Below are 16739 nucleotides of genomic sequence, written 5' to 3' on the forward strand. Positions count from 1 at the left end.
TTCGAAGGATCATTCTTGAGCTTGCACTTCTTCAAAGAGTGGCCATACTGCGCACAAAAAGTGCGCAGGGGACGTGCAGGTCCTCACGGATTTCGGCGGAAGTCCAACCGATGGTTACACGACGCGCCGCACAGAGACGAGCAAAAGCGGGTGGGTCAGTTTCAATAACATGAGCAAACTGTCCGGAGCGCTGAGCAAAAGAGAGCCTGACCTTAGAGGAAGAAGGGTCCGGATGAAGAGCGTGGTTCCGATGATTGAGTGCCGCGATGAGCTCCTCTCGGTCGGTCGAACGTGCGGATTCCGCTGCTTGGGGATTCGGACGTTCACGGAGTTCCGCGTTGCCTCGATCCGTGAGATGGCGGACTTGCGACGGTCGAGGTCCTCAGGGTCTCTGGAGGTAACCGTCAGGGCGCGACGAGAGGCCCTGAGGGTAACAGCTCCGATTCCCTCAGCTTCTAGATTTGTGGGCTTTAAGGAGTGGAGGGACAAATTTGGCAGAGCATTGCGCGAACTGCACTGCGTGCGAGCCGCGACTGGCTGACATTAAGATTCTGGGCAGAGGCCGTGATAAGATAGCGCGTGAGCTTTTGGAGGCATTCCATATCGGGAAAAGGGGAGATAGGTGTGTCAGCGATACGTCGGTGCGGCTCTGGAAGGCAGAGATCAGTTTTCTTGATCGGGTTTTGTGATATTCCTTGATCATGTTTTGTAATATTCCTTATATTTTTTTCTCTGTCTTTATGTGATTGTTATGTACTGCGCATGACCCCTTTTCAGCATATATTTGCTGTTATTGCTGCAAATAAACCAGATGTGAGTTAGCGCTTCTCCTGTGTCTTCTCTTGTGTGTGTCTTCCCGTGCGCTTTATCTTCAGTCAAGGTACAATGCACCGTCTAGCCCAACTTCAAGTTTTGTTAAACTACTTTTCAAGCAATGAGGGTTCTTTTATATGTGGTTCTTCTAATTCTCCGTCACAAGTCAACATGTGTGTTTCCTTCATTGCCGTCTTAACCTGCCGTGCAAGATTCATTGATTTCTGCCTTCGGAAGGGTCTGTTCCGATTGACGTGAGTGCCTTTCTGGGTTTTCGGAGACCGCCTGGATACTTTTTGATGAGTTTTTTTAAATTGTTGAAGTCCGAGCTGTGGCGACAAGTGCGAAGATGTCAAGACCATTTGCGAGCCCTGTGTTATGCGTTAGACCCTGGTTGGTTAGCCGAGATCAAGCTACGTGCCACTAGACGCCATGCGGCTAATCTGACGGAATTCCTCTGGGCCCAGACCTTGAACCAAGCCTTGCATTCGACTGAGGGCAGGCAGAGCTGTGATCGTCGGGCTACTGATGTGGCAGTGGTTGGTGATGCGGTGTTGCCGGTGGACATTTCCAATATTTTAAGCAAGGGTCCCAAATTTTGTCAGGAACCAAGTGTACCGGGCCATGAATCGCTCGCGCTTCATCGGCCAATAGCTGCGAAGGCTGCAGGAGAATACCAAGAAAAATGCCTACTTGATGGTGTGGACGCGCTGATGAAAACTGTTAGGACCTCCGCGGGCCGTTCCAAGGATGGGTGGGGGAAGGTTGTATCCTTCTTCCAGCACAATAAGTTACGACTGCTTCAGTCGGACAAGGAAGGAGGCTTCGTGGTGTTGACTGAAGAGGAATACCACAAGAGAGCGCAAGATGCGATCGCCAAGAATTTCGAGGAAGTAAAGTCCAGCGCCACTAGAGTGAAGGGTAAAGCGGCTGCCTTGTGCAAAGACTTGGTTCTCGACAGGTTAGCAAATGATATTGTTAGTACTAGGTGCAATGCCCTCTCAGTGTTTTTTTTACGGCTAAAACACATAAGCTGAATTTGCCTTTTTGGTCTGTTGTTAGTGAAAATGGTACTTGACAGCAAATATTAAGCAAATACCTTCAGAAGCATTTAAATTCACTGCAGTTTCAAGACACCTTTTTAACGAAAAATTCAAATGAAGTGGTGAGCTTTCTCGAGGAAAATACGTCGATTGGCTATGTATTCTCTGTAGACGTGGAAGATTTATATTATTCGGTGCCTCATGCTGCCCTGTTCGTTGCTGTGAGAGATGCTATTGAAGAAAGTGGGGTTGTGCAATTTCAGAACTCTAGTGGTCTAACAGTGGATAATTTTATACGTGTGCTTGAGTTTTATATTGGTGTTACGTTTATCTCTTTTGAGAACAGATTTTATCGCCAGAAACAAGGGATATGTATTGGTTCTTGTGTTGCCCCGGTTCTTTGTAATGTGTTTTTAGCTTTTGTTGACCGCGCCCTTGAGCAGAGCTTTAATGGGAAAGGTGTGCTAAAGGTATTTCGGTACGTGGATGATTTTCTGATTGTTCTTAACAAGCTACCAAACTCGACGTACACTGACGCGGTGGGTGGGATTTTCGACAACTTTCGGCAGAATGAGAGAGGTCTGGTTTTCACTCATGAACTTCCTTCCCAGGGTTCATTGCAGTTTTTAGATATTAACATTACTTTAGGGAATGGCTCATGTTTGTTGGTTGTACGCTCCGCGGGCACAGAAACAACATTTGCCCTACTCTTCGGCACATTCTAAAACTGTTAAAAGAGCTATCGCTAGCCAATGCTTAGGATCTGCCATCACGAAGTCGTGCCCGCATGCTGTGCAGTCGAGTTTTAATAGGCAAATACAGCGGTTGCTGTCTGCTGGTTACCCCTGCGCGGTCATTATGTCGGTGACGGAAGCCCTGCTCCGGAAAACCAAGCGAGCCATGTTTGGGAAGAAAACTGCTCCGGTGAGAAATACGGCTAAACCTGTTGTGGTACCGTATATGCATAAGGTTGCGCACCACGTAAAAAAAGTGGCGAACAGACATGGCATGCCGGTGGTGTTCTCCGCTCCGAAGAAGATGGCGGAGATTTGCTCACGCATTTCGCGTGTTGGAAAACCGAGCGGTTGTGAGAAAAAACATGCTAAGCGGTTTGTCGACTGCTGCATGGGGGTCGTATATGAGATCCCGCTGACCTGTGGGAAGGCCTACATTGGCCAGACCGGGCGCTGTATTAATGATCGAGCAGGGGATCATTTGCGGGCTTTAAGGAGTGGAGGGACAAATTTGGCAGCGCATTGCGCGAATTGCACTGCGTGCGAGCCGCGACTGGCTGACATTAAGATTCTGGGCAGAGGCCGTGATAAGATAGCGCGTGAGCTTTTGGAGGCATTCCATATCGGGAAAAGGGGAGATAGGTGTGTCAGCGATACGTCGGTGCGGCTCTGGAAGGCAGAGATCAGTTTTCTTGATCGGGTTTTGGGATATTCCTTGATCATGTTTTGTAATATTCATTATATTTTTTTCTCTGTCTTTATGTGATTGTTATGTACTGCGCATGACCCCTTTTCAGCATATATTTGCTGTTATTGCGGCAAATAAACCAGATGTGAGTTAGCGCGTGTCCTGTGTCTTCTTCTCCTGTGTGTGTCTTCCCGTGCGCTTTATCTTCAGTCAAGTTCTAGATCGATGTTCGCCTTGAGCCGCCACTGCCAACGTTGTCGAAGGGTGCAACAGAAGTTAGGAACATCTGGTGCAGCTGAGGAGACTGAGGAGGCCTGAACGGATCAGAGGTCGCAGCAGGAGCTGCAATGGCAGCGCCTCCCTGTTGATGAGATTTTGAAACGCCTAAGCGGTTGAGTGATGAAGCAATGAAGCACGGGCTCCCACTCGTTTGTCCACGTTACTGCTCACGGAACGCGCCTGCCTCGCTCGATGGTTTACTGCTCCTCTCATCTTCTATGAACAATCCCCACGCTCCCACTGTGCCCCGCGCCAGCACTCGTGCACGCCGCGGTCGACCGAAAAAAATGGACGGATGTGCCTTTTCGACCCGAGACTTTCCTCTCTAAGCCCAATTTTTACATTCCATTCCATCAGCACTAGCTACCGAGTGGGTATATTCTGTTGCAAAAGTTATATTTTGTACCCACATTCATGGCATAAAGTTTTGCGAGCTGCAGAACGAAATAAAAAATAATAATTTATCCCTGCTTAGTCTACAAGGCTACCAAAAAGTTCACTTATTATTTCAGCAGCTGAAATTCTCACTTCTATCTATTTAGTTTGGCTTTTTATCAAGCTCTTTGCCTGATTGGGACAGATTTTTATTTTATTTTTTTGAGATCCTAAACATATCCTAACTTTTTGTTTCCATGTACGCGTAGTTATGCTCTTAAGCTGAAATAGCTGAAATTTTCGCAGGGAAGACCCTCATATATATTTTCTTCCACTAAATTTTCGTGCTCCACGCTCCACACCGTGGAGCCGCATACAAAAGCAAGCGCTCCTATATTAACATGGAGTAGTTTTTCTTTTTTACGCCATTACCGTAAAGGTAATCGCTAACGATGGTCGACACTTTTCGCTCAGCCTCAGCCGACTTAAGTTCGGAGGATTTCACTTTTGATGCCAAAATTAGGGCTCTATTTGCTGTACACAATAGTATTGTTTGTTATTACTTTGAATTCTTGACGATGCATTCAGCTCCAAAAATGCGCAGATGTTATTAAGTGAACATTATGGTTTTCTGGAATAAAATGCTGTAGTGTGGCGAGAATTTCCCAGCCTCAAAGCTGTTCTGTACGACCTTTGTTTTCACGTCTGTTTTGCAAAAGAAAATTACTCTTACTATTCTAATCAAACTCAGAGTGTACATATAAGCGGTGATGCTTGGCACTCTTGATCAATCAGTATTTGATGTACGCATAAAATGCTCCTAGCTCAAACTTGATTTTTTTATGGCCAGAGATTTTTAGGCTGATCCGTTTCTGCATGAGGGTTTCATTTCTCTTTGCTTGCATGGAGAGAAAGAAAGCAAGCATTTAGGCATTTTGAAGTTGTGTGGAGCGGTAGCAGGTGATGCTTTTTATACTCCACTTCAGCTTATAACAGACTATTTTATTGATCAGCGCTTAGTTCCTTCCATTAGCACTTCTATAAAGCATAACAGGTGTCCAATGCCTCTTAGCAGTCGAGCTGTCCATGAAACCACGCCATAATTCATGGACCTCCGTGCTTTATGGTAAATTCCGTTGCGAACTTTGCCAGCGGTTGCTCGACGTTCGATATGACTCGCTCTGCTTTTTGCATTAGCGAAAATAAAGCAGGAATATAACCTGCCACATGTTTACTAAATTCGCATGACTTTATTCTGCAGAGCAAGAGGTAATTGTTATTTTTTTTCAAGAAATGTGCTTTCTTTGATTCATATTGTACAACTAGCTTCCAATATCTCAATAATTGTTCCGTGCACTGCTGACTTATAAATACAAAACGCAAAAAAGACAGAACCTCGTAGTGTGACTATAAACTTAGAAACTTCGCTGCAAAAGAAAATTATTAAGCATATATTACCCGTCCTGCAAAGTTGTAATAGGTAGGCTGCTGCTGAAATCTTTCCGACGGTGCTATGACACACAATAACTGCGAGTGGGCAGCCGCGCTAACAGTATATATATTTGTTTTGATTTTCTCTGTTTCCGCAGTTGCTATATATATTACAAGGACAACACTATCATCGCTGAAATAGAGGTGCTCATCATCAGATGGATTCCCAGAGCAATCTACCACGGTAGAGGCTGAAGGAGACATCTAGTTGAGTACTTTCAGGCGACATCTGGAACTCCCCACCATTCCCTTCCCTTGCCCTGTTGGATGGATGGATGGAATATAGGAGCGTCCCCTTTGAAACGGGGTGGTAGAAGTTGCTAACATGTTCGTTTTTTGCGCTATATCTTAAATATTGTTTTAGATCAGTTAACTATACCACATTCTATGTATTTAATTTTCGTTTCTACATTACTAACATTGCATTAATTTTCTTGGACAATACCGGCACCACCATTCGGAAATTTCACCAGCGACCTAAATACAGATGCTACTCCATCGCCACTGTGCCTTCCAGTGAGCCTGGTACCGCTCACAACTCTTTATTGCTAAATAATTAAATCTAATTCACAATACATATTTCTGGTTGCATTCCAGTGCATTTTCCCAATGAATTGCACAAACAGCTATATGCATTTGATAGCGGTAAGCTGTCTAAGGAGATGAAATATTAGATTAAGAAACGTGAAAGTATGAAACCTTGCAAACCAATAGACTAGATATTATTGGTAGAGATATCAAAGTTAAACAATAAGCTCGAAGTTGGCCGATACCAGGATATATACCATTTTGCCGGCCGGAGTTCCCGGGTTCGATCCCGATCGCAGCGGCTGCGTTTCGATGGAGGCGAACGAAGTGGCGTCCGTGTGCTGTGCGATGTGAGCTGTTGATATTTTTGTGGCTGTAAGAAGATGAAAAACAAAGTGCGCGGGCCTGCTACTGGCTCTGTAGCTGAGCCACCTCCGCTGCCTCGTGCAGACAGACGAGAAAATAGAGAAGAAAAGGGACAGGGAGAGAAAGACGAGCGCCGCAACAGCAGCCACTGTCCACCACCGAAACAGTGGCGGCCGCAATGACGGCCCGCAACAGACAAAAATTCTGTGGCAGGCCCCCCTGTCCCAGCCCCATCAGGGGAGTACCAGCGCACCAAGATGTAAGCGCACGTAAAGATCCCCAGGTGGTCGAAATTACTCCGTAGCCCTCCACTACGGTTCCCCTTTCTCACTTTCACTCGCACCTTCCTTTCTGGCGCGGTCAGGTGTCCACAGAGCACGTGTGACAGATACAGCGCCTTTCCTTTTCTGTGAACCAATTATTATTGTTGTTAATTAAAACGTAAGGATGCTGGAAAGAACGTGGGAAGGCCTAAAGCAGTGAAGAAGAAATTGGGCGTAGGGAAAAATCAGATGTATGCCCTAAGGGAGAAGGCCGGCAATTTGATCGCGAATATGGAAAAGATAGTCGAAGAAGCCGAGGAATTCAATACTGATATCTACAGTAGCCAAAGAAATCAGGACAATAACGAGATTGGCGGTAGAAAGAAACCGTGAGACACCCTGTATAAGCAATGCCTGATGTAATCAACGGTACCGAAACCATGTAAAACGCAAACGTTATCTTAATTCATAAGAAAGGGTACGCTAAAGATTGAAAAATCGCAGACAAATCAGCTTACTGTCTGTTGCGTATAGATTATTTACCAAGATAATCTCTAATATAATCAAGCCAAACGACTGCAACTAAGCAAAATATCAAGCAGGCTTTATCGGAAAGGGTACTCGATTATCGTATTTCATACCATCAGCCAGGTCATAGAGGTCATAAACACCATTATACATATATCCTTCACTGATTACATGAAAGCATTTGACTCAGTAGAAACCTCGGCGGCCATGGAAGCATTGCGAAATCAGGATGTAGATGAGCCGTACGTCAAAGTTCTAGAATATATATATAGTGAAGTTCAATAAAGGTTCTGCTCGGCGAATTGGTTCATCGTTGAAAAGGATTACTTTTAGCGCAACAAGTTGGAAACGGACGCTGTAAAGCGCTCTTTTCGTGTCTTGTATTCTGTCCTCGTCCGTTTCCTACTTTTTTCGCGCTAATGGCATTCCTTTCTGCATAAAGAAAGTAACAAAATTTCTATAAAGAAAGGTGTTAGGCAAGGAGACGAGATCTCCCCAGTACTATTCACAGCATGCTTAGATGTGTTCAGAGACTTGGAGTGGGAGCAGTTAGGGGTAAGGGTACCTCAGTAATCTGCGATTTGCTGATGACATTGCCTTGCTTGGTAGCTCAGATTAACAGCGAATAATGGTTGATGACTTAGACAGGAAAAGTAGAAAGGTGGGCTTGAAAATCAATATGCAGAAGACGAAGGTAATGTTCAGCAGCCTAAGGAAAGAACTGCAGTTTACATTAGGTAGCGAAGCACTGGAAGCAGTTGGCAAATATGTCTACTTAGGAGAGGTAGTAACCGCAGAACTGGACCATGAAAGTGAAATAACAAGGAGAATAAGATTGGGATGGAGTGCATTTAGGAAGCACTCGCAGATTATAATTAGCAGCTAACCGGTACTGCTCAAAGGAAAGTATACAACAGTTCCATCTTACCTGTACTCACCTATGGGGCCGCCACGTAGAGGCTAATAGAGAGGGTTCTATTTAATTTGAGAACGCAGAGGGCTGTGGAACGAAAAATGGTAGTTGTAACATTAAGAGATAGAAAACGTGCAGAGTGGGACGCAGAATAAACTCCTGTTACTGACATACTAGGGGAAATCAAGAAGAAATGGGCATGGGCAGGATGGGCATTTAGTGCGGAGAGAGGATAACCGATGGTCGCTTTGGGCAACAAACTGGATTCCAAGGGAACGAAAGCATAGCACGGGAGGCAATATTTTAGGTGGGCGGATGAGGTTAAGAAGTTCGCAGGAGGCAAGTGGACGCAGCTCCCACAGAACCGGGTTAATTGGAGGCAGAAGCTTTCGGCCTGCAGTGGGTATAGACGGCTGATGATGATGGTGATGACAGCACCTAGAAAACCACGTTTAGAGATAGCATAGTGTGGGAATCGGTTTCGCGCCACAGCGGGATGGCGTTGCTGCGTAGGCTAAATACTCTCGCCTAGGCCACTTGCCTGGTGACGTAGTTGAAGGCAGTGGGTTGCAGGCGAAGGTGCCGTTCAACTTTAAATTTGGCTCGCCAGGTGCAATCTGTGCTGGGAACTCCGTTAGTGCGTCCGCGAAGTTGTGCCTGGGCAGGATTGTCTGGGAGACGAACAAGGTTCAAACAATGGCACGTGCTAGCAGAAAGCCAGAAGTACAGCCCCTGGAATGCCACTGTCGGAGTATATATATAAAAGCATCATCTGGGAATTGGTGCCCGTCATAGCGGGATGTTGCTGCTGCTCGCTTAGGCCACGTGACAGGGGATGTAGTTGAATGAGATGGCTTCCACGCGAAGGCGCCGTTGACCGATAAAATTTGCTCGTCAGGTACGGTTTGTGCTACGAAGGATCGTTCGCGTTTCCACGAAGTTGAGTCTGGGCAGAAACATCTGGCAGGACACGTGCAAGCAGAAACTGGAGGAGTAAGCATCATGTGGGAATCGGTTTCCTGCTACAGCGGGATGGCTCTGTTGTGCAGAATAAATGCTGCACGGCCAGGCCACGTGTCCGGTGACGTAGGTGAAAGCAGTGGCTTTCTGGCGAAGGTGTCGATAGTTAAATATGGCTCGTCAGTTCCTGCCAAAGATACAACGTGTCCTACAGGTATCCACGAAGTTGAAGCTCTGTGAGACGAGGAGGGATCCAGACAAGGGCACCTGCCAGCTGAAAGCCAGCACCAGGAAAGCCACTGCTGGAGTAAGCCTCGTGCGGGAATCGGTGTCTTGCCACAGCGGGATGGTGTTGCTGCGCAGGCGAAAACCTGCTTGCCACGTGACTGGTGACGAAGTTGGAGGCACTGGTTTACAGGTGAATACAGTGGGCCATGACAAACCCGTTCCTGCTTTTTGTGCAGGTCAGTAATAATTCTTCCACCATAAAAACTAGCAACCATTGTCTGGTCTTGCTGGCGTGCCCCAATGGTGTTTGTGCGGTGTACCTATACGCACAGGATATTCTGCTTTAATTGCTGATGCTTTGTGGTGATGTCGAGGTTAATCCCGGACCAAACAATCAGGAGCTACTGCTGAAACTTTTGGATGGTCAAAAAAGTATTAAGGAAAGACTGGACACAATCGAAGCAAAGATTAAACAGGTGGAAGAATCAGCAGCGATAGTAAAGGAGGTTGGTATGAAGATCACTGATATGGAAAATACAATTAAAACACTGGAAAAAAGTTAGTTGATTTCGAAGACAGAAGTAGGCGAAATAAACTCATTGTGTTTGGCATTCCTCAGCGCACCGATGAAATGTATTCATCACTTATGGAAGATGTGGTGGATGACTTGTTTCAAAGTACACTCGGCGTACAGGTATCTTCTTTAGAAAGGATACACAGACTAGGAAAAAAGAAAGTAGGGAAGCCAAGACCAGTAATTCTTAAACTTATTGATCACCGAGAAAAAGTGAACGTTATTCAAAACTGCTACAAGATAGAAAAGGAAAAGAATATAGCCGTTAGCGAAGACTTCTCGGCAGCCACAAGGCAAATCAGAAAATGCTTATGGGACAACACGGCTGATATTAGAAGGCAGGGAGGAAAGGTAAAGTTGATCTACGACAAAGTTAGAATTGACAAAAAAATGTTTAAATGGGACAGCGCCCAGAGGAAGATAGTGCCTATCGTTGAAACTTCACTCGTGTCTGAAAAGATACCATGTCTGTTGCCTCAATGTGAATGCACGCAGTATAGTTAACAAGATAACAGATCTGGAAAGTATTGTTATGGTCCATAGCCCGCAAATAATAGTCATTACATAAACATGGTTACATCCAGATATAAGCGATGCTGAAATCACTCCAGCAGGTTACGGAATTTACCGTAACGACAGAGATTCCCGAGGTGGCGGAGTAGCCATACTTTTTAAGGAGTGCTTGAGTGCGTCCAGACTACCTGACCCTATTGGAATGGAGTGCGTCATCGTCAAGATTGTATTGGATGGTTTCCATCTTCTAATTGGTGGATTTTATCATCCTCCTAACTCTAGTCCTGCATTTTTTGAAAACCTGAATGAATTTCTATGCAGACATAGCAACCAATCTTGCAGCATTCATTTGTCAGGAGACTTTAATGTACCGGATGTCGATTGGGCTAATGAGTTCCCAAAAGCGCGCTCTCATTCTGGTGAACTCTTTGTTGACGTACTTCGAATGCACAATTTAACGCAATTAGTGAAACTACCTACCCGTGTTCACGGCGGAAGTGTGTCGACATTAGATTTATTTCTCGTGAATGAGAAGGTCATACATATGAATCCAAGTGTGCATATTTTTGAAGGGATTTCTGACCATAAAATAGTGTCTCTTACCTTGAAATTGAAGAATGTTTTTAAGCTGAAACAGAGGGAAACGGTTGTACTCGATTTTTCTCGTGCTAGTGATGTGAATGTACTTGATGCATTGGACAATTCGTTCTCTTCTTTTGTTGCCAAACATGAATGTAGTAGCATATCCGTTGATGTGTTATGGTTATTCTTCAAAGGTCTAGTTAAGCACTACATAAAGCACTTCATTCCCCAGAGAAAGGTCATAAAACGCACTTCTAAACCTTGGATGACAAAAGAAATAGCCCATGCAGGGCGAAAGGTTAAAAAAGCAAGAAAGAAATATCTACAGCGCCCTTCTCCTGCGGGCGCACACCACTTATCAGAACTGCGTCTGTTTCTGAAGAATGCAATAAAAATGAGCAAAGACCATTATCAAAGTGTACGTCAAAAACAGTTTCTTACCGAGTCCCCGCAAAAGTTTTGGCGTCACTTGTCGCTAAAGAAGCAATCAGTTTCGAATCTGTTGATCAATGGTAATGTCGTAACGGATCAAGGGGAAGTAGCTGATGCCTTAAACCTTTATTTCAGTTCTGTTTTTACCAAGGACGATGGCATTACTCCACAGTTCAACGCTTTTGCCGAAATTCCTCCGATAAATATTCCAGCTATCAGTGAAGAAGGAGTACTAACACTTCTGCTCAATCTAGATGTTAAAAAGTCGCCGGGGATTGACGGCATTCCTGCTTCCTTTCTTTTCCGTTACGCTTAATGGTCCGCTAAGTACTTATGTCTGATATTTGAAAAATCATTGTCACGCGCAGAACTTCCAAACGATTGGAAACATGCAAAAATTACTCCGATACCGAAAGCAGAGGACCGGCTTCTTGTTTCATCATATAGGCCCATTTTCTTGCTATGTACTTGTATAAAGGCATTTGAACACATTATATTTGCACACATTTCTACTTTTGCTGAGCAGAACGGCATTATTGATAGCCGACAGCATGGCTTCCGTCGAAAACATTCAACGGTAACACAACTACTAGAAACTGTCCATGATCTCGCAGCAGCATTAGATAGCGGTAGTCAAGTAGACATAATATTTCTAGATTTTGAGAAAGCGTTTGATCGCGTCTGCCATCAAAAACTGCTTTTAAAATTGAAACCTATCCTTAAATATGATTCATTGCTCTCATGGCTAGCGGCATATCTTTCATTCCGGCGTCAGACTGTATCCATTGACGGAATCAGTTCGGATTCCACGCCTGTTGAGTCCGGCATTCCTCAGGATTGCGTCCTTGGACCATTACTTTTTTTTGCTTTTTATAAACGCCATTGCTTCCGACATATCGATTAAAATACGCCTGTTCGCCGATGATTGTATACTTTATCACGAGATTTACAGCCAGATTGATCAGCTCTGTTAAATACGTCCTTTAGTAAAATTCAGGTCTGGTGCAAAACTTGGCAAATGTGCATAAACAACAAGAAAACAGTAGCTATGACTGTGACGCGAAAAGTCAATCCGCTGAAGTTCTGCTACAACATCGATAACAACACGTTATCTCGGGTAAATAATTAAAAATATCTAGGAGTTATAATCACGTCAGATTTAAAATGGAATGACCACATAACGTACACTGTAAATAAAGCTATTTGAGGAGAACCCTTGCTAAATCCCCAGCAGACTTCTTGCCTACAAATCTTTCATTAGACCGGTTTTAGAACATGCGGCAGTTGTTTGGGATCCGCACACAAAGATCAATGTCACCAAACTTGAAAATGTCCAGCGTAAATGTGTCAGGTTCATATACAATTGTTATAGCTGGAAAACATCCCCAACAGCACTCTTATAAACAGCTAATTTAGAAACCCTGCAGGCAAGACGATACAAAGAAAGATTAAAAATGTTTTATTTGATCTACCACAACCAGCTTGGCATAGATACTTTCATTCAGTTACCCAACGACAAACCCGTTCTTTTCATTCTAAGAAAGTGAGCGATTTTTTGTGCAGAACAAATGTGTTCAAAGTCTCATTTTTCCTAAAACTATCGGTACTTGGAACGACCTACCTGCAAATGTGGTTGAGTGTTGTCTTCTTTTCTGAGTGCATTCCATGATAGATTTCACATTGTCATAGTTTTTCGTGCTTTTTGCTCTGTCCAAGTGATATGCCTTTTTCTTTCGTTGTCGTCATTCGCAAGACTGAATGTATTCTCGTGAATTGTATTCTTCTGTACCCCCCACTCCTGCCTAAAGCCTGACATTCAGGCTGGCAGTATGCAATAAATAAATAAATAAATAAATAAATGTGTCGTTGAGCGTTAAATTTGGCTCGTCAGGTACAGTCTGTTCTACGAGGATCATTAGGGCATCCACAAAGTTGAGGCTGGAACGTCTGTGAGACGAACAGGGGTCCAGGCAAGGGCACGTGTCAGCAGAAAGCCAGCAGTACAACACATGGATAGCCACTACCGTTGTAAGGATGTATCGCGTGCGAATTGGTGTCGTGCCACAATGCTGCGCAGGTTAAATACTGTTCGCCCAACCACGTGACTGGTGACGAACATGAAGGCAGTGGTTTCGAGGCGAATGTATTATTGAGCGATAAAGTTCATTAGTGTGTCCACGAAGTTGTGGCTGTTCATTAGTGTGGGGTTCATTAGTGTGGAGCCGAACAGGGGTCCAGGCTAGTGCACGTGTCAGCACAAAGCCAGCAATTGAGCACCTGAAAAGACACTGCCGGAGTAAGCATAGTATAGAGGTCGGTGTCGCGCCACAGCGTGATGATATTGCATGGTAAATACTGCTCGCCACTTCACTGGTGACGAAGGCTGTTGTTTCCATGCGAAGGTTCCGAAGGGGTGGTCCTTGATATGAAAGGTCATTCTAGTATGTTTAGGCTGGCCAGGATAGTCTGGAAGCTAGCAGAAGCCCAGCAGTACATTACCTGGAAAGCCACTAACGGAGTCGTGTGTTAATCGACGTCGTGCCACAGCGGCATGGCGTGATGCGCAGGTTAAATACTGCGCGCCCAGGCCGCGATACTGGTGACGTGTTTGAAGTGGTATTCAGACGGGTGCTGGAATACATCTCTAAGCGAGGGTGACTGTGCTCACGTCACGCCTTGGACAGGCTGCTGGGTGTCGCTGCTTCTGGTTTGTCGCTCTCGGCTGCCGGCGAGGGGAACTTCTGAGTCGGCAGGCGCAGAAATGCTCCCCGAGGGATCCTGAGAGGGAAAATAAAACACGCGGTGGGGTCCGAAGAAATAAGACCTACCCCACCCCGGCCTTTTGTATCTGAATATTCTTGCGCGGGCGTCTCCTTTCGGACGAATTTGTTTATTTTATTTTGCGAGCTTTTTTCACTGAACTGGCTGCTTTGCAAAGAAACTGTCGGAAATGGCTTTCTCCGTTCCCATCCGCCGGCATGCGGCTTGAAAGAGTCCGTCACCCGTGCCAGTTCAGGAGAGTTTATCCGGCGTCCATCGTGTGAATACCGCTTGAAGGCGAAGGTATCTTTAAGCGGTTCATCAGGTCGAAGGGTCGTTTGGTTGTCCACGAAGGTAAGCAGAAAAGCCTTCAGAAAACCAGCACCCTCTACCGGAGGAAGCATCGCCTGAGAATTGGTGTCGTGCTCCATGGCTTTAGGAAGAGAATGTCTTCGCTTTAGGCTTAATTGTCATGTTGAAATTATTCTGGCGACTAATTTTGGGTAAATCAAGACGAAATCAAATTTTTGGTGGCCTGGAAACAGCCTTTGGAAGCGGGCCATGTAAATATGGATGTCTTCACTGAGTAGGCTATGCAAGCATCAGGTTGTACACTAATTGCCCACTCAATATAGCTCAACATTTGGTGGAGAACCCCCGAATGTGACCACCAAGTTCGCCATGTCACAATTCGACCGAAATAAAGTGCAACCGCTTTGCCAATTCAGTCGTTTCCTTTACAATTTTATTGGTGTTTCCCAAAATGTGGTTCTCTTTATCCGTAAAATTTGATTTCTTCAGAAATGGCCACAATTCGTGTCTGTCCCTAATTTTAATGTGGCCGCCTGTGGCAATATAGAAATTTACGTTCTCGTTTCAGAACTTTGCTCCTTAATTGCCCTCCTCCAAAACGTGTCGTCCAACCTAATTTACTATGATGATTGGCATGCTTACAAATTCTCCGCGCATGGGAGGCCACGTGCGCCCTGAAATTTTTTTTTTGCGCAGCTAGTTTTGTGTTATATATTTTTGTTTCGCACGACAACTGATAGCTGTTGTGCATATTTCCTCGAAGTTTAGAGGCATCTCGAACTGTGAAGGCAGTTCTGAAGAGGATAAAGGTAGCCATAGACGCGTCTCGTGTACAGAGCGAATACGAGTTGTTGAGGCATTTTGGTGAAGTGTTGCGTTTGCTGAAATCCATTTGGCGCAGGGATGCATGTTTGATGAACGATATCCAGGCAGTGTCAAGATTTGTTTGAATGAAACAATGTAGCACGTGGAAAGTTGTGCGTCAAGTTTTTTCGATGATTTCATCTAAATAAAACATGACAATCTCATTGATCACGTCCGTGTTAACTTTATTGCTTGCCTTCGTCCATAATCCTGATGTCTCGCTATGTTGAAAAACAGCAAATAACTAACAAAAAAGGTTTCAACCATACCTGCGTTATTACATATTGGGAGCATTTACTGCTTTTGTCTACAAAGCCAAGATTGGTGTGATCGTTGTGAATATTACGAACAAAGCGAATTGAAGTGAAATGAGCAAATATGTGAATTCAGTCGCTGTTTTTTAGCGATACAGTGTAAAGCCAATGGGCTCGGAAAAGAAAGTAATGTGTTTATTATAACGGTTGTCTTTTTTTTTATAGGCTTAACTTGGCTTGTATCTTCTTTTTAAGAACATTGAAACGTTAACCTGATGCACGCTATCTCAACTCGGCTTGTATCTTCTTTTTAAAAACATTGAAACGTTAACCTGATGCACGCTATCTCAACTCGGCTTGTATCTTCTTTTTAAGAACATTGAAACGTTAACCTGATGCACACTATCTCAACTTGGCCTGTATCTTCTTTTTAAGAACATTGAAACGTTAACCTGATGCACACTATCTCAACTTGGCCTGTATCTTCTTTTTAAGAACATTGAAACGCTAATCTGATGCACACTATGCACAACCGGTTACACTTTAAACCCAATTAATTTATCAGTCTCAGAGTGGTGCCGAAGCTAAAAATTTTGCATTCTTAGGGCAAACTAAGTGGTTGTTGTCTAAGATACTGAATGCTACTAAGATAATGAATAGAGATATAAGGGTTATTTGTTTCGCTGCAAATAGCGTGGGCAACTTGTGGCCATAGTTCAGTGTTGGTAAATTACACGAGTGCGCTCAGACTCTGCGAAGATGTTCTGCTAGCCAGTAATCGTGCAAACTTACTTTCCTCCCTGCCTAAATTGGAGAAAATCAAAAGGCCTTTCTGATAGCTTCACTCCTAATGATTCACGCATTGTGGGTTTTATAGTTCCCCTTGTAAAAATGCATATTTCTTCCAACTTTCGTCGCGTAAAGCTTCGAATAAATTTGGAATGCATGAAGAAAGCTGAGCTGCTAATTCCTTACTTGAGAACAACTACAAACAGATGTCTCATGTTGAAAGTAGACAAACATGAAAAGAACCGTAAAATCGCCGTTTTTGTTGTAAAAAGTTATCTTTGCGCCGCACCCTCCAAATATAATAGGAAATTTTTAAGCGCGAAATTACTACCATCGCACGCGCTCAGAATAGGGGCAGCTATCCTGGATTGGGCTCTTGTCTTCATTAGAAGGGGCGCCGATTGATATAAACAGGGCTGCTGTAGTTGCTGGCCAAGCGCCCTTAAAGTT

The 16739-nt window shown here is 44.5% G+C and overlaps 1 pseudogene; it reads left to right on the top strand.

Annotated features, from left to right (window-relative positions):
- The first annotated feature begins 232 nt into the window (after window positions 1–232).
- On the top strand, window positions 233–2581 carry LOC146187537 (uncharacterized; annotated as a pseudogene).
- Window positions 2582–16739: the final 14158 nt, after the last annotated feature.

Source organism: Amblyomma maculatum, chromosome 6 (genome assembly GCF_055883805.1).
Source record: "Amblyomma maculatum isolate TAMU_Amacu chromosome 6, ASM5588380v1, whole genome shotgun sequence".
Classification (NCBI taxonomy): Eukaryota; Metazoa; Arthropoda; class Arachnida; order Ixodida; family Ixodidae; genus Amblyomma; species Amblyomma maculatum.